Genomic DNA, 24,749 nt, shown 5'->3' with positions numbered 1-24,749 from the left:
AAAAATTCTTTCAGCTGAACAATAATAGTGACACAACTTATCAAAACCCTGGGACAGCAAAAGTGGTGCTAAGAGGAAAGTTCAGAGCATTTGAAAGAATGCAGGTAGACAATCTGAGGTCACACCTCAAGTAACTAGAGAAACAAGAACAAACCAAACCCAAGCCCAGCAGAAGAAAATAAATGACAGGGTCGGGCACGGTGGCTCACGCCTGTAATCCCAGCACTTTGGGGGGCCAAGGTGGGCAGATCACGAGGTCCCGGAGATCAAGACCATCCTGGCTAACACGGTGAAACCCCGTCTGTACTAAAAATACAAAAAAATTAGCCAGGCATGGTGGCACGCACCTGTAATCCCGGCTAATTGGGAGGTTGAGGCAGGAGAATCACTTGAACCCAGGAAGGAGAGGTTGCAGTGAGCTCAGATAACACCACTGCACTCCAGCCTGGACAACAGAGACTCCATCTTAAGTAAATAAATAAATAAATAAATAATCAAATAAATGGCAAAGATCAGAGCAGAACTAAAGGAAATTGAAACAAACAAACAATATAATACAAAAGATAAATGAAAGAAAAAGCTGGTTCTTTGAAAAGATCAACAAAATCGATAGATCATTAATGAGATTAACCAAGAAAAGAAGAGAGATCCAAATAAGCTCAATTAGAAACAAAAGGGGAGATATTACATCTGATACTGCAGAAATACAAAAGATCATTCAAGGCTACTGTGAACACCTATATGCACACAAACTAAAAATCTAGAGGCGATAGATAAATTCCTGGAAATATGCAACCCTCCTAGATTAAACCATGAAGAAGTAGAAACTCTGAACAGGCCAATAACAAGTAGCAAGATTGAAAGATTAATACAAATAATTGTTAACAAGAAAAAGTCCAGGACCAGATGGATTCACAGCTGAATTCTTGCAGACATTCAGAAAATTGTTACCGATCTTACTGAAACCATTCCAAAAGACTGAGAAAGAGGGAATCCTCCCTAAGTCATTCTATAAAGCTGGTATCACCCTAATACCAAAACTGTGAAAGGACATAACAAAAAATAAAACTACAGACCTATATCCCTGATGATCACAGATGCAAAAATTCTCAACAAAGTAATAGCTAACTGAATCCAACAGCATATCAAAAAGATAACACACCATATCAAGTGGGTTTCATAACAGGGATGGTTTAACATATGCAGGTCAATAAATGTGATACATCACATAAACAGAATTAAAAAGAAAAATTATATGCTCATTTCAATAGACACAGGAAAAGCGTTTGACAAAATCCAGCATCTCTTCATGATTAAAACCCTCAGGAAAATTGGCATAGAAGGGACATACCTCAAGGTAATAAAAGCCATCTATGAAAGACCCACAGCCATCATTACACTGAATGGGGAAAAGTTGAAAACATTCCTCTTGAGAACTGGAACAAGACAAGGATGCCTACTTCCCCCACTTCTATTCAACATAGTGCTGGAAGTCCTAGCCAGAGCAATTAGTCAAGACAAAGAAAGCATGGGTATCCAAATCAGTAAAGAGCAAGTTAAACTCTTGCTGTTCACTGATGATATGATTGTATACCTAGAAAACCCTAAAGACTCATCCAAAAAGCTCCTAGTCTGATAAATAAATTCAGTAAAGTTTCAGGGTACAAAATCAATGTATGCAAATCAGCAGCACTCCTATACACTAACAACAACAAAGCTGAGAAACAAATCAAGAACTCAATCCTTTTTACAACAGCTGCAAGAAAATAAAATACTTGGGAATATACCCAACCAAGGAAGTGAAAGATCTCTACAAGGAGAACTACAAAACGCTGCTGAAAGAAATCACCCATAACACGAAAAAATGGAAACACATCCCATTCTCATGAATGGGTAGAATCAATATTGTGAAAATGACCATACTGACAAAAGCAATCTACAGATTCAGTGCAATTCCCATCAAAGTACCATCAGAACTAGAAAACAAAAACAAAAACAAAAACAAAAAATTAAAAAAACCCTAAATTCTTATGGAACCAAAAAAGAGTACACATAGCCAAAGCTGTACTAAGAAAAAAGAACAAATCTGGAGGCATCACATTACCTATCTTCATACTATCCTAAAAGACTACAGTTACCAAAACAGCATGGTACTGGTATAAAAATAGGGAGATAGACCAATGGAACAGAATAGAGAACCCAGAAATCAAACCAAATACTTACAGCCAACTGGTCTTTGGGAAAGCAAACAAAAACATAAAGTGGGAAAAAGACACCCTGTTCAACAAATGGTGCTGGGATAATAGTCAAGCCACATGTAGAAGAATGAAACTGGATCCTCATCTCTCACCTTACACAAAAATCAACTCAAGATGGACCATAGATTTGAATCTGAGACGTGAAACCATAAAAATTCTTGAAGATAGCTTTGAAAAACTCTTCTAGACATTGGCTCAAGAAAAGAGTTCATGACCAAGAACCCAAAAGCAAATGCAACCAAAACAAAAACCAATAGAAGAGACCTAATTAAACTGAAAGCTTTTGCACAGCAAAGAAAGAATCAGCAGAGTAAATAGACAACCCACAGAATGGGAGAAAATATTTGCAAACTATGCATCTGACAAAGGACTAATATCCAGAATCTACAATGAACTGAAACAAATCAGCAACAACAATCAAATAATCCCATCAGAAATTGGGCAAAAGACATGAATAGACAATTCTCAAAGGAAGATATACAAATGGCCAACCAACATGGAAAAAATGCTCGATATCACAAATTATCAGGGAGATGCAAATCAAAACCACAAAACGTTACTCTTGCAAAAATGACCATAATTTAAAAATCAAAAATAATAGATGTTGGCATGGATTTCGTGAAAAGGGAACACTTTAACACTGCTAGTGGAAATGCAAACTAGTACAACCACTGTAGAAAACAGTATGGAGATTCCTTAAAGAACTCCAATTTACCCAGCAATCCTACCACTGGGTATCTACCCAGAGGAAAAGAAGTCATTATCTGAAAAAGACATTTGCACATGCATGTTTATAGCAACACAGTACGCAACTGCAAAAATATGAAGCCAGAATAAATGCCCATCGACCAACAAGTGGATAAGGAAAATGTGGTATATACGTATCATGGCATATTACTCAACCATAAGAAGGAACGAAATAAGGGCATTCACAGCAACCTGGATGAAGTTGGAGACCATTATTCTAAGTGAATTAACTCAGTAACTCAGGAGTGGAAAACCAAATATCTTATGTTCTCATTTATAAGTGGGGGCTAAGCTATGTGGATACAAAGTATAAAAATGATATGATGGGCTTTGGGGGCTTGGGGGAATGTTGGAAGAGGAATGAGGGATAAAAGACTACACATTGGGTACAGAGTACACTGCTTGGGTGATGGGTACGCTAAAATCTCAGAAAAAAAATGCTGCTGATTTTTGTGTATTAATTCTGTACCCTGCAACTTTACATTCATCAGTTCTAAGAGGTTTTTTTTTTTTTTTTTTTTAGAGTCTTTAGGTGTTTCTATATATAAGTTTAGGTGATCTGCAAACAGGACGATTTGACTTCCTTTACATTTGGATGCCCTTTATTTCTTTCTTTTGATGAACTGCTCTGGCTAAGACTTACAGTACTACATTGAATAAGGGTGGTGAGAGTGGGCATCCTTGTCTTGTTCCAGAATGTTGTGTTTCTGATATGCATTAATCCCTAGCCAACGTGGCTTAGGGGCATTTGACCTTGGTTTTTAATTTTGCAGCCATGTCATTTCACACATTCTGTTTTCCTCTTTTTTTTTTTTTTTTCAGAATGTGTTGCCTACTTCTATAATGAAGTGTGTGAATAAAAAGGTGCTTTTTCTTTTTCTTTTTTTTTTTCTTCAAGATGGAGTCTTGCTCTGTCACCCAGGTTGGAGTGCAATGGCATGATCTCAGTTCACTGCAACCTCTGCCTCCTGGGTTCAAGCGATTATCCTGCCTCAGCCTCACAAGTAGCTGGAATTACAGACGCGCGCCATCATGCCCATCTAATTTTTTGTGTTTTTAGTAGAGATGGGGTTTCACCAATGTTGACCAGGCTGCTCTCAAACTCCTGACCTCATGATCTGCCTGCCTTGGCCTCCCAAAGTGCTGGAATTACAGATATGAGCCACCGTGCCATGCCTATTTTTCTTAACACCATTTCTAAAATTCCCTCATCTAAAATAATAGCACAGGATGTTGTGGGAATTTTAAATCCTCTTCAAATTATTTTTAATCACATCTAAATATCTTTCCAATTTTTTTTATATTTTCAACAATAGTGTTCACACCACAACTTAAGAAGGACTTGAGCAATATTGTTATAAAATTTAAAATTTGTTAATATTGGTAATATAAAAATGGATACTACAATTATTACCAAATTACTCAGAAAATTCTGATATATGTAGAGCATGAATGATGATGTTGTCTATTTTGTATTTCTGTTTGCCAGAAAATGTTGCTGCCAAATGGCAGTACTACAAACACAATTTTCAGTTAACTCCACCTGCTCGTTTAAAACAATACACTTCTTGACCACTTTCAAATTTGATACTCAAATATGAGAGTGAAATTTTTCGGTTTTTTAAAAATTATTTCAAAATGCACATAAAATGAATTATAAAATAAACCATTCACTGTCTAAGACTATGTGGCAGGAACTGTGTTGCAGACTCTTCACCCCTGATTATTCCTACTTTAGAGTTAAGGAAGTGAGGCAAATTTGGATTAAGTAACTGGAAAAGAGTTTAACCTAAGTCTTTGTGGATTCCAGAGTTTATCCCTGTTTTGCCAATATTTCCAAATGTAGTCCCATTTTGAGAAGGATTTGATGGTGATAAAAGCACTGATATTGTTGTTATAGCAATTCAGCTAGGTTGTTGAGAGGAGAGTAGGTGGTGAGGACAGGAAGGCAGTAAGAGCCACCTCTAGGCAGGCCCATTGGCATCAAAAGTTACACGTAGAACAACAGAGTGGTTATAGGAGGGCTTGGGTTCAAGTAGAAGCTTCTTTACTTTAGAATAAATAGATATCTGTATATGTATAGATATGTTACTTTACAGAAAGAAGGAAACATCTGGAAAGTAGTTCTTTCATTTTAATAGCAATACAGAAATTTCAACAGTCTAAATGTTTAAACAGACCCAACTATAGAGAATACTGTGAATAAGGCATAGAATGTTTTTTTCTTCTAACCCTTTTCACTCTTTTATTCTTTGTCAAGGGCTATCTTCTTAGTAACAATAACAATTATAATTATAATAACTGCACATATTAAAATGGGTAAGTTGAATATATTAAAACTCTAAGCAAAGTTGTAAGCACTGTACAAAACTCAAGTAATTTAATTTTCACAGCACCTCTTAAAAATAGGATACCATGGCTGGGCGCAGCGGCTCACACCTGTAATCCTAGCACTTTGGGAGGCCGAGGCTGGCAGATCACCTGAGGTCAGGAGTTCAAGACCAGCCTGGCCAACATGGTGAAACCCCATCTCTACTAAAAATATAAAAAGTAGCTGGGCGTGGTGGCAGGCACCTGTAATCCTAGCTACTCGGGAGGCTGAGGCAGGAGAATCACTTGAACCCGGGAGGCGGAGGTTCCAGTGAGCCAAGATTGCGCCTTTGCACTCCAGCTGGAGGAAACAGGAGTGAGACTTTGTCTCAAAACAAAAAAAACAAGCAAACAAAAAAATAGGATGCCATTATGATTCCCATATTACAGATGAGGAACATGGTATAGAGAGATTAAATAACTTTCAAATTACTCACCAGCAAAAGTACTCACCTTGTCTTCCCAGGATCCTCATTATACGCTTTTCTCCTTTGTCTTTGCATCTTTTTTTCCTTTTCTTTTTGTTAACTAAAATTTATGCATTCTGTGTCCCCAGGACCTAACAATATAATTAATTGATTAAAGAGAGTCATGCCAAATAATTTAGCTTAATGTGTTGCATTTCCAAAATAACATTTATATCAAATAAAGACCTTAAGTGTTTTAAAAGGAGGCAAGTGAACGCTCAACTTTTGTTTGTTTTTGTTATTACTAAAAGTTACTGACTCAAAGAAGAAAATATCATTTAAACACCTCAAACCAAAATTTCTTCAACACAGACATTGGCTTACAGAATTAGATCCAACTTGTCTCAGAGATTTCTTTAATTAAAAAAAAAAGAAAATATAACCTGATAACATATTATAACAATGCATTTTAAAATAATACATTTCTGTTATATTCATCTCCATATAATGATGATTTAAGGAAGTAAAGGGAAGATGAAAAGTATAGATCAATAAAGATAAAAATGTTAGGCACAAAGAGAAAAAGAGGGAAGATCCAATTTTTCGTTTGCTTCAGCAAACAACTCTTCCTTCAGCCTACAATCTCTTCTTAAAAGATAGTATTCATCCTTTAATGATAAGTAGTATTAAAAAGTATTACAATATTTCATAAGAATATTATTTAATAGCAATATTTAGTTTTTCACTCTCATTCTCTTGCAAGCATACAGTTTACATTTCTAATATGGCAAGTATTGATGGCTAAACACCATAAACAAAATTTCTTTGGGGTCCTTGATTCTTAAGAACATAAAATGTTCCTGAGGCATGCAATAAGTCAATTCTCCAGACAAATCATTCAAGATAAAGCAGGGGCTAAAAGCTATTCTGATAGAAAGAAGCTGGGAAAGAGAAATACAGTTGGAAGATTTATTAAGATTTTTCTCTGAGGCTAGAGGTTCATGAGGAAGGCTTCTGTGGAGAAACAGGTTGGGGGTCGGGGGAATAGTTGCTTACTCAGTAGTACCCTGATGGCTCCACTGATATGATAGGAACTTCCCAGAAGTACCTAATTTACTCAAAGGGAGCAGTTCCCACCTCATTATGGGCCCACAACTGCAAATAAATGTACAATAATATGAATAACCATAATATTGCAAAAAATATACAGGATAAAAAAGAAACAAACTTGTGCACAGAATTATCTGCAATAAAAGAGCAACCTTTGCTACTTACTAACATCCCAACCTTTGCTGCTTACTAACATCCCACAATAACTAATGTATCCGCCAGAATTTTTCTAAACATTATTTTTGGCTCATTCACTGATGATTACAGAATGAATGTTCTTGGATGTTTTCTCCTCTTATTGCAATTCTCTATCTCTTGTCAGTGAGTGGGCCCCACTTATTTCTTTTGTGAAATCTCTCAATTCCTCTCTCAGTGCAGATACTTCAGGATCTCCTTGCCAACCTACTCTAACATATGCTTTTCCTGTTTCATAAAAATCACTTTAAATGATTTTCTGTTTTCATTCATTCATTGGACAAAATTTATTATCTACCAACCGTGTTTCAGATATGCCTATAAAAATGATTTTTAGGCTCTGGGTTCATGGCAAGAAGACAAACAGTATCTCTGCTCTCACAGAGCTTACATTCTGGTAGAGAGAGACAAATGATAAATAGGTTGAGACATAAACGAAGTATTTTCACATAATGGTTAAAACCTAGGAAGACAATGAAACTGGGTAAGTTATACAGAATGATAGGCAGTGGTGTTTTAGATAAGATGGTGTATTAGTCCATTTTCCCGCTGCTGATAAAGACATACCCCAGACTGGGTAATTTATAAAGAAAAAGAGCTTTAATGGACTCACAGTTCCACGTGGGTGGGGAGGCCTCACAATCATGGCGGAAGGTGAAAGGCACATCTTATGCAGTGGCAGACAAGAGAGAATGAGAGCCAAGTGAAAGGGGAAACCCCTTATAAAATCATCAGATCTCATGAGACTTATTCACTACCATGAGAAGAGTATGGGGGGAAACCACCCCCCATGATTCAATTATCTCCCACGGGGTCCCTCCCACAACATGTGGGAATTATGGGAGCTACAATTCAAAATGAGATTTTGGTGGGGACACAGCCAAACCGTATCAGATGGTCAGGGAGGGCCTCCATATGGACTTGACATTTAAGGTGAGTCCTGAATAATGAAAAGGAGAAAGCTATGTAAAGATGAGTGAAAAATATTTAACTCAGAGGGCATACAAAGAACTAAGTTTCTAAAGCCTATTAATTCCTCATAGTTACTAGAAAATGAGGATCATAAAGTAGGTGTGGTTAAAGCATAATGAGACAGAGGAATCTTCATAAAGGAATGAGATGGAGAGAAGGGCAAGGATAGGTTAGAAAGATGTGTAGGTCATGGAAAGGAGTTTGAATTTTATTGTAAGTTCGATAGGGAGTTACTGAATGTTTTGAAGCAGAGGTGGGTGTGACAATATCTGATTTATATTTATAAAGGACTATCCAAGGGTTGTGAGAAGAATGTGATGTTGGGGCACAGAGTAGAAATAGGGAGAATGGTTAGAACTCTACTCCAAGCAAGTGAGGACAGTGGGTTAGATAAAGTAGTAGATGGAAAGGAGGAGGACTCTTTGGGATATATTTTGGGGGCAGAGCCTATCTGTCTTGCAGATGAGTTGAATGTAGGTATAAGCAAAATGGAAGAACCCAGCATGGCTCCTGTGGTTTTTAGCAAACGAGTCTTAACTTTTCTTGCTTTCAATGATCCTGAGTTCCTCTCTCCACCACAGTATCTTGATTGCAGTAAAGCACATTTCCTCATCATTCTTTCCACACACATTACTCATTCTCATTTCTATCCTTTCGCCCAGACATTTTCTAGACTTTACTCTTCCACATTCTCTAGCCCAGATCATTAGTTGTAACAAATGAGGGTTGCCTCAATCATATCTTTTGTCTCCTAATTGAAATTCTATCTTGTATTATTTGTTGCTTCATATCAGTGAAGTTGTGTCCCCAGGTATATAATTAGAATATTTATAGTAAGCATCGTATCTTAATTTCTTTAGGAAGTGTCTACCATCTAACCACAGATGAAAAATAAACTCTTGCTGATTAATAATGAATGTGATTGGCCAGGCGCGGTAGCTCATGCTTGTAATTCCTGAACTTTGGGAGGCCGAGGTGGGCAGATCACTTGAGGTCAGGAGTTGGAGACCAGCCTGGCCAACATGATGAAATCTGTCTCTACTAAAAATACAAAAATTAGCTGGGTGTGGTGGCAGATGCCTGTAATCCCAGCTACTCAGGAAGGTGAGGCAGGAGAATCGCTTGAACCTGGGAGGCAGAGGTTGCAGTGAGCCAAGATCGTGCCATTGCACTCCAGTCTGGGCAACAGAGCAAGATCTCAAAAAAAAAAAAAAAAAAAATTAATGTAATCTGTGATTAAATATAAAATTCTGCTCTTCTATGTGTTATTCCACTTAGCCTTTGACATGTCTTTCTTTGCCTTATTTCTTGTCCTTCAGGCTCCAGCTCAGCTGTTACTTCCCAGGAATGCCTTCTCTGAGGACTCAAGCCAAAATACCCCTTCTTACAGCCACTGGCCACTCTCCATCGTGTTTCCTTGGTATATTATTCTTCATAGCATTTATCCCTAATCTGGTGTGATCTTATTTACCTGTTTACTTGTTTATTATCTCTTTTCCCTACTAGAAAGTTAATGACAAAAGAGCAGAACTTGTCTATCTTGTTCACTTCTGGATCTCAGCACTTACAGCAGTACTTGTCTTACAGTTTATATTTTATGTCAAGCACTGTCCTAGAGGCTAAGAATAAAGAAATAAAAACGACAAAACTCTTTACCTCTATGAAATTTATATTCCGGTAGGAGATATAGACAATAAGTAAGATTAATAAGTAAACACATAGTCTATTGTTTAGTGATAAGTGCTGGAAGGGAAAAAAAATCAAGCAAGAAAAGGCAGATAGGATCAGTATATTTGTGGAGGGGTTGTATATCTGTAGAATTTTACGATGGCCAAGGAAGTCCTTGATGAGAAGGTGACATTTGAGTCAAAATCGGAAGAACATGAGAGAGCGTGTCTTGCCGGGAGCTGGTAAAGACCTTCCAGACAGAGGGAACAGCAAATGCACATATGCTGAGGCAGGAAAGTGCCCTCCCATCCCTGTTTTCCAGTACATGGTTCCCCTTACCAGAGGTGACTGATCGCTGTTGCCAATTTTTTGGATATGCTTTCAGAGACAGCATGTATATACAAACATGGCATGTGGAATATGCATTGTGTATTTTATTAGATATTGCCAGATCACCCTCTAAAACGGCTATAGCAATTAATATTCTCCACCACACTCTAGGGATAACCCAATTTGCTAAGGGTCTGTGATGGCATAAGCAAGTGGAAAAAAGGTGGGAGATGCAGTCAGAAGGAGAAGATGGCAACAGAGGATCATTTATGGTCTTTGAGGCCAGTAGAATGATTTAGGCTTTGGATTTTACTCTTAATAAAATGAGAAGTCACTGGGAGATTTTGGATAGAGAAGAGCCATAAAATGACTTATATTTTAACAGAATCATTCCAGTTTCTTTTTCAGAATGGGCTATAAGAAAAAAAAAAAACAGAAACAAAGAGATTAAGAGTTATCACCATGACTCAGGTGAGAGACTATGGTGGCTCCAACTGGAATAGTAGCATCGACATGAGCTAAAGTTGTGGTTTCTGGTCCTTGATAAATATTTGTTAAACGAATGAGTAGTAAAGAGTTTCCTACTGAACAGTGATGGTTTACATTTTATTTAAACATATAATGTAGCCCATTTATAAACTGAACAAAATATATGTACAATGATTTTTGAAATTAGATCAGTAACTAAATTATTTAAAAGTCAAAAAGTGGTTTCTTAATAAAATTCATAAAATGTTTATTGATAGATAGGTTACATTTATTTTTACAAGATGCCCAAGTGGGTTATTCATCTGATTTATTTATTCTTGAGACCTATATTTCTCTTGCAAGTAATTCTGATAAGATGGTAGCATTTGTAGAAAATTTAAGAATAGCTATGTTTTTGGGGGGAACAAATAAAAAGAGTTTGAGATCTGCCATCATTCTGCCTGCTTTGAACACAATGGAAATGATAAGTCTATCACTTAAAATTCTAAATTAGTAGTTTTATAAAAATTAAAATCCTTTTCTTGTCTGTAGTAGAGTTTTCTTTTTAATTTTTTAAAGTGTTTTCATCTGACACTTTCTAATTACCTCTTTTGGATGAGTGTTAATGTATTTTCACAGTGCTACCTGGCTAAGTGTCATCTTTAGACCCAGACAGTTGAGTTCTACTCTGTTTATCAGTCAAACTGGTTTTGACTGATTCTGCAAGTGAAGCGTATGTTCTGAGCCATTCTCAGAAGCAAATTCAGAACATGTGAAATTTCCTTCTCTTTTTTATAGAAATTAATTAGCTTGTTGAAATTGTCTTATTGTTCTTTTTGGGTTGGTTTATATTCAAATCATTGTTTTCAAAACAGAAAATCTGTGATTAGCTGGAGTTAAAAATCTAAACAAGAGATCCCCAAGCTCCAAATCATGTAAATTGTAATATTCATGACAGTTTATAACTTCTTTTCCCCCAGTGGGAATATCCTGTGTGGTTTATTGCAAGCCATCAACATCAGAGCTCTCAAAAATTGCAATATGGTGTTTCACTGGCTCTTGTAAACCTAGTTTAAGCTGGTGGGCTGCCAAAAGCCAAAAAGAGACAAAAGAAAACATACTTAATATTTTGAAAACATGTTGGTATGTACAAATCACTCAAAACTCTGTGGACTCAGTGCTTATGTTCTGCTTTAGGCAGCTTTATAAATGCTTTAGTATACTGCACGCATTGTAACACATTTCACATCACCTAAAATGTGCTAGCTTTTGAAATTGGTTCACATTCTCTTTGGTGCACAAAAGCAATCTTGTTTACATTTCTAACAGATCCTTGGTTACATTCTGGCAGTAAAGACATTGTTATGAACAAAACAGAAAAAGATGTCCTGTGTTTGTCTCTGAATTTTTGTTGTTGAAGATATTGGATTGCCATCTCTAGCACAGTTCATAAACAAACTTGGTGAACATCAAAGGCTATAGCATTACAACCTGCTGAGCCCAGATTACACACCTCAAAAGTAAATGTTACCTCAATGAAAACTCTTCTGAAATTTAAAATCAAATAAAACTCAAAATGTCCAAGTGTTTTCTTTAGAACTCAGGCATAGTGTGTGAGAATTTTTTAAATGCTTTTGCAATTATTGGATGATTAACTGTACATTTATTCAATTATGTACAATCTCTAATTTGTTTGGCACAATTTTATTTACTCTCATTTGCTCTTCACACATACAGTCTTGCCACATATACTCTGGCCCTGGATATGGGAAATACTGGATGTACTTGAAAAACAGAACTGCAAATGTCTCTTTTACTACATATAAAACACAGTGCATTATTCACAATCGAATATGGGTAAATAGTTCTTGAATATGTGATTCCAAGATCATAGCTCTACCAGAGGTAGCCACTTACATGCTCATTAGTTGTAACATACATACACACATACTCACAAATATATGTACTGCATAAATCATTGACTAACTTCTAGAGAAAGAAAACATCAAACTAACAAAACTCTGCCAAGAAACCCTGTTTAACAGTATTTATTGGTGTTTCTCAAAAAAAAAAAATTCCAAGACATCTTTGTTATGCCCAGTTTTGTGTTTCTACCAAAAAAAACCCCACATCTGTAAGAATTAGAATCTTTCCCATTGGCAATCTACAAAATCATGTCAGATTTTATCCTTAACAATACAGCCAACACAGTTATTTGGGGAGGATTCCAAAAATTTTAAAGAAGCTGAGAGAAAATATCTTAGTCATTAGATTATACAAAGTGATTCCAGTTGGACATCCCTAGTCAACTTTACATAAATCCTCAGTGCTAATTTAAGTCTTCAGTCTCAATCATTGTATATCTATAGTCATATCTCATCACTTCACTAACTGGCTCCCTCAAGCAGAATCCCTTGCTTCCTCAACTGTGACCTAATAGCACTGTTCACATACCTCCCTCGTGACAACTACCAGACTACACTGCAAATACACATTATGTGATCTGACTCTTCAGAGAGCATGAACTTGTTGAGGACAGGGTCATATATTTTTCATCTTTTATCCCTAGTACCTAACATCATTTCTAGTACATAGCTGATAGCTGATATCAGTAAATGCTGAATACATGAATAAACCTTGGCCCAGATATGCTTTCTTAGTATGTCAGTGGAGAATACAGTGATTCCTTGACTTTTACCTTTTAAGAACCTAAGCAGAGAACCCAACCGAGCCTGCCATGGGCTTTTGACATATAGAATTTGAGCTAATAAATGAATGTTGTTTTAAGCTGCTGAGCTTGTGAAAATTTGTTATAAAACAGTAAAAAATAAATACAGTCATATAAATGTGATACTCTTGGTCAAAGGCATATTTTCAGTGAAACAGCTAAAACATGTTAATGTTTATAGCACAATTTTATAAAAATTATAATTTGTGCAGAATCGTTAAAGTTTGTGATAAATATGTTTAAAATGAAATTTAACAATGCTATACTACTATATACCTATTAGAATGGCTAAAATAAATAAGACTGACAATACCTACTGGGATTCTCACATTTTGCTGATGTAAATGCAAAATGATACAGCTACTTCAGAGAAAAGTCTGGTGTTTCTTACATGTTTTAACATATATTTATATAATGCAGAAATACCACTCCTAGGTAGGTATACAAGAGAAAACTTATTTTCACACAAAATTGGTACACTAATGATGAGAGCAGCCTTCTTTTCTAATCTCCAAAAGCTTGCAACAACTCAAATGTCTTTCAAGTGGTGAATGGATAAACAAATTGTGGTACATTCATCCGATGGAATAATACTCAGTCATTCACATAATTCAGGTGAATCTCAAATGTGTTATGTTGAATGAAAGTAGCCAGTCTCAAAAGGCTGCATACTCTATGATTCCATTTATATTACTGTATATATTTTCTATTGCTGCAGAACAAATTACCACAAACTCAACAGCTTAAAACAGCATTAATATATTAGCTCACATTTCTATATGTCAAAAGTCTGGGGTAGGCTGAGTTGGGTTCTCTGCATAGATTCTTACAAGGTCAAAGTCAATATGTCACTGGGCTGGGCTTATAACTCAAGTTTCTAGGGGAAGAGGCAACTTCCATGCTCACCCAGGTTCTTGGCAGAATGCAGTTCTTAATGATTGTAGGACGCAGGTGCTCATTGCCTTGTTGCCGCTCAGCTCCCAGAGGCCACTTTCAGGTCTTTTCCACATGTCCCTCCTTATCTACAAGCCAGCAATGGTACATCGAATCTGCTTCAGATCTCTGACTTCCTTTCCTGTTACCAGCTGTCCAACACCCTATGTTCTTAAGAAGCTTGTGTGATTATATCAGGCCCACGTATATAATGTAGCATAATGACAACAGTTATTATAACAAGGGATGCATGACATCTTAAAATTTTGTCTACCAAAATAACTTTCTGAAAAAGGCAAAAATATAGGGAAGGAGAACGGATCTGTGGTTACCAATAATTAGATGTAGGAGGAGGGGCTAACTACAAAGGGACTGCAAGAGAGAATTTCTTGGAGTGATAGAAATGTTCCATAACTTGATTTTTGTGGTGCTAGGGACTTTATGCACTTGTCAATACTCCTAGAACTGTACATAAAAAAATAGTTTTACTGTTTGTTAATTTAAAAATAAGTGGAAACAAATAAAAAAATCAAATTCAAAAAAGTCTCTAGTAAAACTGAGCTATCTTACGTAACATCCTAAGTAAATCTAAACCTCAGTTATTAGTATTCTTGATCATCTTGGGTACTATCTGAAGGACAGAATAATCTATAATAACATTTTTTGTTAGAAAATCTAGACCCAAATTGAAAAGAGTTAGGGTCTTTTATTTGCACATTACCTTTCTTTTCTATCTTGCATTGTTATTGAGAATTCTTATTTAACTTTCAAAGCTTCAAATGAAGCCTTTTCTTAACTACTCCAACCCCGATTGCTCTCTTCTCTGAACATCAAATAACACTTGCTTTTACATCATCAGGTATTTTTCATACTGGAACTTCTTTTTCCCTATTTTTCTTAATTGTACCTTCAGGGTACAAACTTTGAAGCCATAGTGACTACTCTTCATTTCTAATCTCCATGTCCAATTCAAGTCTTCCATTCTACCATAGAAATAGCTCCCATATTTACTCCTCTCTGTTTTTTCCCACTATACTCATTCACTCAGGAATTCATTGCTTCTTGATTAGATCGTTGTCTTAAATTCATGCTTACTTTTTATTTTCTGTTTTTGATCATGGCATTTATAATTGTTTCACTTTTTCTGCCACCAATTTAATGTTTCCAAGTAACTGTTCCAATCAGTTAATTTTCTTCCTCAGAAATTTCAGTACCATCCTCACATTCTTTCTTTATTGAATAATGTCCAATCTCTCTAATCCTGGCATTAATGACCCTCCTAAGTCTGGCTGAAGTCTTCCTTTTCAGTTTTTTTTCTGTTAGATATATAATATACAATAAAAAGTTTTGACCAAAAGTGGCCAAATATTTTTTCACTGTGTCCATGCTGTTTTCTCAGTCTGGCATAATATCTCTGTTATGGAAATCGCCTACCATATTTTCAAGGTCCACATGAGGTACAACTCCTTCTCAGAAGTCTTTCCTGGTGTCTCACACCTCTTAGCCAAAAATAAATCTTTCTTCTCAATATTCATGGCATTTTTCTTAAATGTCTTAATCACACTCAGCAGATTATATATTGCATTACATTTTTGTGCATGTCTTATTTCTTCTTATTCACCTTGAAGTCCCCAACATTTCTCAGAAATAAAACTAAAGAATTATTGAATGGATTATTAAAGTATCAATTTATAGTAATTAATTATTTTTTAAGTAGTATTCCCTTGTAGAAGTAGAAAGGATAACCAAACAACTCAAAATAACATGCAAAGTGAGTTAAATTGATAAGAACTGACCAAAAAGAGAGATGAGGCATTGCTTTGCCTCACAGAAAATGGCTTAGTCAGAAATTAAGAATACGTGGAAGAGATGTTGAATATTGTATACCCACACTTGGGCCATATACAAGGCAGGCCCTCTGACTGGGCAAAGGCCAGGCACAGAAACACAGGGCTGGAGAATAGCATGGTCTTTGTCTCTGAATTTATGTAAAATTATGAGGAGAACAAATAATGGGGTAACATTGTCTTAACTGAGGAGAGTCTTTATTTAGAAATATGAATACATATAAATACACTATGTATGGTAATATTTCTTTACCTAATTGGCCTTATTATTTCCCTTAGAAGCTTTCAAACTCAGAGAGGCAAGAGCTTCGGTTTTGTGATAGATGTCTCCAATAGGAAAATAAGGTTAGTAAGTTAACCTTCTTTAGTTAATAACTTAAAAGAAGGTTGGGTAAGTTAATAATCAACTGTCATAAGAGGATGTTAAAGTAAGGTTTTACTTCTTTGTCTTAGCCAAGTCCCAAATATAGAGAACGAGTATTAAAAATGCCAAGGAACCCCAAAATAAGAAACAAGACTACTTATGAAATACTTGAAAAAAAAAAGGTGGTTGTATTAGGGCATTCTTGCATTGCTATAAAGAAATACCTGAGACTGAGTAAGTGATAAAGAAAGGAGGCTTAATTGGCTCACAATTCTGCAGGCTTTATAGGAAGCATGGAGCAGTCATCTCCTTGGTTTCTATGGGAGGCCTCAGGAAGCTTGCAGTGATGGCAGAAGGCAAAGGGGCATTTGCATTTATAAATGTTTAATGGCAAAAGCAGCAGCAATCAAGAGAGAGTGGGGCTGGGGATGCCACATACTTTTAGATGACCAGATATCATGAGAACTCACTATCACGAAGACAGCACCAAGCCATGAGGTATCCACCTCCATGATCCAAACACCTCCCACCAGGCCCTGCATTGGGGATTACAATTCAACATGAGATTTGTGCAGGGAACAAATACCCAAACTATGTCAGTAGTTAACTAGTTTCCTAGTTTTTCCCTTAATACTTTCCTTGAGGATATGTAAAGGTTAGAGGAGCAAAGAAAAATGGCTGTTTATGGAGAAATACTTTCTTTAAATAAAATTATTGAATTTTCCCTTGCCATGGGGAAAGAGTGGGGATAGAGGCAATGTGACAGGTCCACTTGGAGAAAGCTTTATGTGTGTCTTTCAGAATCAGGTGGCTTTTGACCTGTACTATAAAAATTAAAAGGCTAAAAACTATGACCAGAGGTGCCTGAATAACAGGAGGATAGAGAGAGAAAATGACATTGGGAATAAACTTTATTTGGCAGAAGCAAAGACGTAAAGACATAAGGTGTCCATGGATGAATGTGGACCATGTGGAAGGAAGCCGAATTCAATCCATCTGAAAAGGACTTTTGCAAGAGAGTTTCCTGGAGTGATAATGAAGCCTCATCAGTAAGAGTCTATGTGGCCTGGGCTGCCCATGCCCTGAGAATTGAAGTTGTAAGCAGCTAGCTAAATAGAAAACCTCACCATGTGAGATCACTGTATTGGAGGATATCAACAAGTTTGTCTCCAATAAATCCATAAAATTACTCTCAGGCAGAATCAGAATTAGGAATCTCGGATATCCTTCCTAAGAAGAGCAGCCATTGAATCAAATTTATGTCATCCTATAAGATCTTTAGTTTTTCTAACTTCTTTTCTTCACTCCATTTCTGAAAAGGTTAGAAACCTCATCTAGCAAGAGGAGTGCAGGATAGAAGAGTCAAAAATAAGGAACAAAGATGAAGGCAAACAAAGCCTTCTCCTCTGCCCTGTGCCTAAAGCAGTTGCCAAGCTGGAAAGGGGGAGAAGCTTTGACTTTATGTGAAGTTCGGGGTATTTTTAAACATTATCCTTAGCATGACATTTTCATAACACTTATGAAAACTTGTTTTTGCCAAATTACCTGTAAAACTCACTATCTAAAAGTGGCTAGGAAAAATATTACAGTGCTTAACCTGATATTAATATCAATTCAAGGAGTGGAGAACTCCAGAAAAGAGATTTGAATGATGGAGGTGAGGATGGCAAACAGTGGAGGTAACATAGAAGGGAGATACAGTCTGTACCTGCATTTAGGTTGTACTCTACTGATTCTCCTTCTTTCAAGGTGCTAGTTATTCTGCTGGAGATGACAGTGCAGTTAATTAGGGGAAGATACAGTAGAAGCAATCATCTATATGCTTTTAAATGGTAATTCATGTTTCCAAATAATTATTCAATAATTAATTTCCAAATAATTATTCTTTTTAAGAAAGAATTTTAGTCTAAAGAAAAAGTGTTAAGTACACAGAGTCATGTTTGGGGAAGCAATAATCATTACCTGGAGACAATTGTTCTCTTAATGTTCATGCTACATACCACCAGGAAAACTATATAAAAACAACCAGAATTTTTGAAATTGCAGTATACATTTACATTTCTTTTTAAAGCAGAAGTAAGAAGTTTAAAATCTAATGATCTTTTTCTGCATTCCAGCATCATTTCAATGATACTTATTTTACCTTCTTCATGCACCTGATGACTTCCTGCTTTCTAATATCCATGTCCCAGAGAAACAAGAAAGAGTCTAGAAAGCCTTTTTATCTTGACTTTTCCAATTAGTGAAACAAAGCATGTAAGCCCTTCACCTTTAACACTAAAACTGTGAACTATCTCTTAATTTTTTTTTTCCAGAAAACAGTTGAGAAGGGAGAAATCATCTGGAGGAGGGTTCAGTAGAAACTTCTTACGGCTCTTGAAGATTAAAAATGCCCAATATTAGTCTTGAAAAAAAACCTATTTTTAACATTTTATAGTGTGTAAAAGCTAGGTCAGGGAAACAGAAATTGAGACCCTGCACTTCCCAATTATAAATCTATCTAATTGGTTTTCAAATGATAATTTCATTTTCTTGTGGTCAGAGATTATGATTTATCTTTTCTTATCACAGTTCTTGAAACTTTCTTTGTTCCACAAATATTTATTGAATGATAGCTGTGTTGCAAGCATTTTGCTGAACTTTCATATACATGTTGTGTAGTTAACTAGGTCTGGCACTAAACAGATTGTGGGTAGATAAACAGCATTCGTTTTCTAGTTTTATCTCCTGATCTAGTACAGAACTGACATTACTCTATGACACAAAGATTCTCCAGTGTGCTCAGCCTGATTTCAGGTCACCTTTGATAACTTCAAAGTTGTAGCTATTACTGAAGACTCAATTCAAGGGCAAATGCAAGGTGACTTCAGGAATTTAGGGCTGAATTACAATTGCCTGTCTAAGAAAGAACTCATACAAGCTTCCATGTTTTTCAAAGGTCCTATTACATAATAAATTTTTGTTACATTCTAATCTTGAATAAATTACCAAATCCAGATCTAGATTGTTATGTTTGGCCTCAGAGAGCTATGGGTGAAGAATTAGGGCTGGAATTGCAATAAAAAGAAAACATGCCTTGTTAAATTTCCTTTTTTGTACCGAAAACCTTTTTTGCTATACTATGTTTCCAGTGGGAGTAATTACAATGTGTCTAATGTTATCCTTGAATAAACTTTTTTATCCTATGTAAGAATAAGTCTTTTTATGTTCCGTAAAGCACCTGGCATATGGTGAGAATTTCAGACGTGCTTAATGATGAAATAATGGGAACTAAAGATCTAAACCCTTGTTTCCTGTGGCTACTGTAATCTGAATGGACAAAGGAGGAGGAAAAATCACCCTGGTTATTGTAATATTGTAGCTTATTATCCCATCCTACACTGTTTTGTTTAGAAAACACTTGGAAGACAATCCACGTTTGAGCATAGAACAAGTTCATCTTATAAAAGCTCACAAGTGTTTATAATTCTCTCATTAAATCTTACAGAATATGATAAAGTTTGCAAAGAATGATGGAATATTACATCACAAATTGCACAACCATTAGAATTTAGCTAGTGGATATATAATGAGACTCTAAGAGTATACAGGAAATTAATTTTTATTTAATTACCACAATGTATTTTTAAGAAGCAGATTCAAGAAGACTTGTTGGCAGAATGGTCTTCATCAAACAATACACAAAGAGCATCCAATTCAAGTATTTTTCCTCCAAGCAAAAAAAAATCATTTTTTAAAAATGACACAAATAACTTAGATTTATCAACTCTTAGAGCTGGGAATTATTAGAGACTCTGCAGTTCAATCCTGAAATCTGGTATTTATTGATTATTTAACAATGTTGCCATAGTTAAGTATTAAATGCTGGTCTTAGATACAGAGGTTTTTATTCATATTGTTAAAGACCAGTGCTAGCCAAAGGATCAAATGGAAAAAAAACACCCTAGAACAGATAAAACAAAGAGTAGAGGAAAGAGACTGAGAAAGTAATTCAGAAAGAAAAATAAAATTGTCAAAGATATGTCCCCAAAGTCAAAGAGAACTACCCCACCCCCACCTTAAGAAGATTTCACTTTATCTAAAGAGTAAAGCAAATGCTTTTAGATCCAAGGGTACCTGGTTCAAATCTCAGCAGGGGCAGATTTCTCACAAACTAAAAAGGCACTCTCCCTATTAAAGGAACTGACTTAATACAGTTATATGGACCATTACTGTACAGAATGGGAATTCACACACTATTTTCTAAATGGGGCCTTTTTGTGCATGTACAGTAATTCTTATGGAAGCCTTTTACAAATAAAAAAGGAAAAATTGGGGAAAAATCTAAGAACCCATTATTTGAGCCTTTAATAACTACTGGTGTATTAGAGACAGCCATCTGCAGTAATATAGCAGATCAGGTCTTCCTGGCAATGGTCTGAAAAAGCATTCTAAAGATAAAAGCTTAATTCTTGCACGGACCCCAGATGCCTAGAAAAAGATTAATAAAATATTCCTTGAAGTATGGCCTCAATGTTGGACCTCAAAATGCATGGTCTTCATGGAACTTCACTTAAGCAAGAAGTAGCACTCAAATAGTTCATCATAAGAACACTTTTGTCTGAGATTTCCACAAGAAGACTTTACTGAGTACAGTTTTATAAGACACTCTAATTTGACTGCTGAAAGTCTTCCTCAGTAGTGAAACCATGACAGACATGTGGTAAACCTTCTACCTAATCCACCTTATAAAAGAACCCTGAGGAAACTGCTAGAAGTCTACTTCTGCAATAAATTTATATTTGGAGAGCTATAGTTGATCTAGGTTCAACATATTTGGGGTAATTTATATCACTCTCCCTGGGAACATCATTGAAGATAGAATAATATTAAATGTTGAAAAAGTCTTTTTCACCAGCTTCACTGTACATAATTCTCTGGGACCTAACTAGAGGCTAAATGATTGCAAATATAGGCCAAGATTCAAAAATGTGGATTATACGAACATGTAAAAAGTACTTTCAAAAGTAAAATGTGTTTCTTGCAGAATAAATCTGAGTACTGGGTCAATATTTTAGGTAGTAATAGATTTTACAGAAAGTAATGTATTTGAGACCTATAATTTATCCACACTATACCAAAAATTTTACAAACATCTTCTCAGTATCATATTAGTTTCAGCTGAAAAACAATGAAATAAAATGTAAAAGCTCAAACTGGTTGAAAGAAAGGGTGTGGACAGAGTCAATGTTGTTTCACACGACTGATAGTAACCGGTATGGGGGCAAAAGTGAATCTCAAAGTGCAAAGGATGACTTCAGAAGTCCATCTCCTTCTCTCTGCCTCTCAGGTCCTCTTCTCTTTACGTTGGCTTTTCTCTCAGATAGGCACCCCTGTTAGCCCCACAAGAAAGCTTCCAGTAGCTCTGGCATTGCACACATCCTCACAAATGCATGTCCGTGGAAAGGGCTACTCCCTTCAACAACATTTCAAAGCAAAATTTCTGTCCAAGAGCTCAAGAGAGCCTCAATTATTGTTTCAACTAAATTGACCTAGATTTAAATCGGCTTAGATTTAAATGACAAAGTGTACATGATCAGATTTCCAAGGATTTTCTTTGATTTTAGTCAATGGAGATGACAAGAAATGTCAAATGTATGTGTGGACACACATACACACTCACACACACACACACACACCAAAATCTTACAATTTTGGAAACTAAACAGACATGATGTAGAATTAAAATCAGGGAACAATTTTAACTAAGTATGAAGCCACTGAAGTTGGATTGAGTTCTGCTAATGCTCTAACTTTGATAATATGAAAAAGATAGAAGAATAGTCAATCTTCAATAAATATTGAATAAATCGGTGAGTGAAGTCATTAGACAGAACAAAAATAATATTTTATTATGGAAACTAACAAGAAACTGCTTCAATAAAAACAAAAAATAAAATCTAGTTAATACTCTGAGTACATTAGAAGTGAAGGTAAGTTCAGGAAGCTGAAAAAAAGCTGGATAAAGTTAAATTCGTTAGTATTAAAGAATTTTCTGTGCTGGTTTTGGATTTTATAAAATTATTTATATATCAATTTAGTTAATAAAATAATTATTTACTTTACATATGTGTCTAAGCACATGGAATATAATATAAAGTTAGGTGTCTTCTTGTCAGGGTATCTCTACTAAAATCAATGAACAGGGAGAGGTAGGAATAAGTAAAATTAAAAAAAAAAAAAGATAAGTAGAATTTAGGTGCATCCTGAACATTATGTGTGGGGACACAAATAACTTAAACAATATTATCCAATTAGTTAGAGAGCACACCATGTTCTTTTTTTTTTTTTTTTTTGAGACGGAGTTTTGCTCTTGTTGCCCAGGCTGGAGTGCAATGGCGTGATCTCGGCTCACCGCAACCTCTGCCTCCCGGATTCAAGTGATTCTCCTGCCTAAGCCTCCCGAGTAGCTGGGATTACAGGCACGTGCCACCATACCAGGCTAATTTTGTATTTTTAGTTGAGACGAGTTTTCTCCATGTTGGTCAGGCTGGTCTCAAACTCCTGACCTCAGGTGATCCAACTGCCTCATCCTCCCAAAGTGCTGGGATTATAGGCATGAGCCACCGTACCTGGCCAAGAGCATACCATGTTCTTTTCACAGTAAGAAATTAATAGAGAGTATGCTTATATATAAAGCAAAAGTGGGCATTTAGGAGGCAAACATAGACAATGAGTATCTGGGCCAAGAGAGATGGAATAAGGTACATAAAAATGACAATGTTGTCAAGAAAGAATCTCTGAGTTGTGGGGCAGTTTCTTGAGAAATCTTAAATATTTTCCAGTAAAGCCCAAAAGTTTCTGTTACATTTAAGCAGTCAATTACTAATAAACGATGTTATTATTAATTTTTGTAAGACTCACTAAAAGGAGCCATAAAGTCTAGAGAAGTGGTTTCCCAATAGCCCATGGCACAGCCATGTTTTCTAAATTAATCTTTGCTCTTATTCCAAGAAGCTAGAGTTTGGGTGGGAGAGAACAATGCTTTAAGTCTGGCTAACTCAAGAGCTTGTAATTTAATAATTATTTAATTTCAGAATTCTAAACCATAGTGCAAAGGATTTTAGCTATCAAATTTCTCTGAGCTTCATGTGCTTTTACTGTATAATGGGAATAATGAACACTTCACAAGATTGTTGGAAAAATTAGACGAGATAATACATGGCAGATTATGGTACAATATATGGCACTCTGTAAATTTATTTTTAAAAATTTTGGCTTGATTTCCCAATTATACACTAAAAAAGTCTTGTGTTTCTTAGTTTCAATAATTCATATTCAGATTTCCCCTGTGGTAATGGAAAATTCCTGGCAGTGAACTTCTCAAGTGGTTAAAGTCTAAAGTCACTTGACCTTTAGCCTCTGGCTTTAAAAATCCCTCAAGAGATACGTTAAATGGCCCAGAAATACATTACCTGTCATGTCTTATTGCTTAATTAATGGCCAACTAAGATGGCCTGTATGGACTGCCCTGAAGTAATTGTGAACTGATCTTCTACTCAAGGAAATGAATTGACTAAACAACAGCAGCACTGTCACAGAGCATTTACCGTATTTAAATTTCCACAGCCCTTAGAAGAGACAGAACATACAAGGGCTGGTTAACTGAGCATACAAACACCAGCTAAGCAGATACAAACTGTTGCTCACTGTACCAGACAGGGAATTGTATGGTTCTGGTTTCTGGAAACTGTGTTGAGAATCAAACAAAAAGCTACCAAGTAAGCATTTTCATTTTAGTCCTATTTGTAATAAAATTGGAAGTTACTGAATTCTTTTAATAATAATAATAAAATTGTGGTTTGAAATTGCTCCATTTGAAGATTAATGGCACTCTGGAGAATGGGAAGCAAACTTGGAGTGAAAGTTCACTGATTTAAAATGAACGGTAGAAAGTATATTCCAAAATAAAGGAAAAACTCATTATATTTTAAATTGTTTTTCTTTCAAGATAGAGAGTAATATGAATGACTTATTAATAAAATACTGCCAAATAATTCTGAGTCTTTTGTGACCAATATGACGTGCTTATAATTAAATATGAATGTTGATCTTCTCAGTGCTTATCATTCCCAGAAAAAAAAAACTTTAACAGAATTTTTTTTCTTATATGGTAAACCTCTTTGCTCTACTCCTTTACTGCTTTTATTTGCACTACTCTTTGGCCTTTCCCCACATCCCAAACAACCCCAACCAACTCCCACCCCAATTCATTGTTTCACTTCAGCAGGATGAATGTGCAGTGCCACAAGGGTCTGAAGAATGAAAACAAGGAAAGGATAAACCATTTACACAGCTGTGGACAAGAGAAAG

The sequence above is a fragment of the Pan troglodytes genome, chromosome 2 (genome assembly GCF_028858775.2).
Source record: "Pan troglodytes isolate AG18354 chromosome 2, NHGRI_mPanTro3-v2.0_pri, whole genome shotgun sequence".
Lineage (NCBI taxonomy): Eukaryota > Metazoa > Chordata > Mammalia > Primates > Hominidae > Pan > Pan troglodytes.
Note: the sequence above shows the minus strand (reverse complement) of the source record.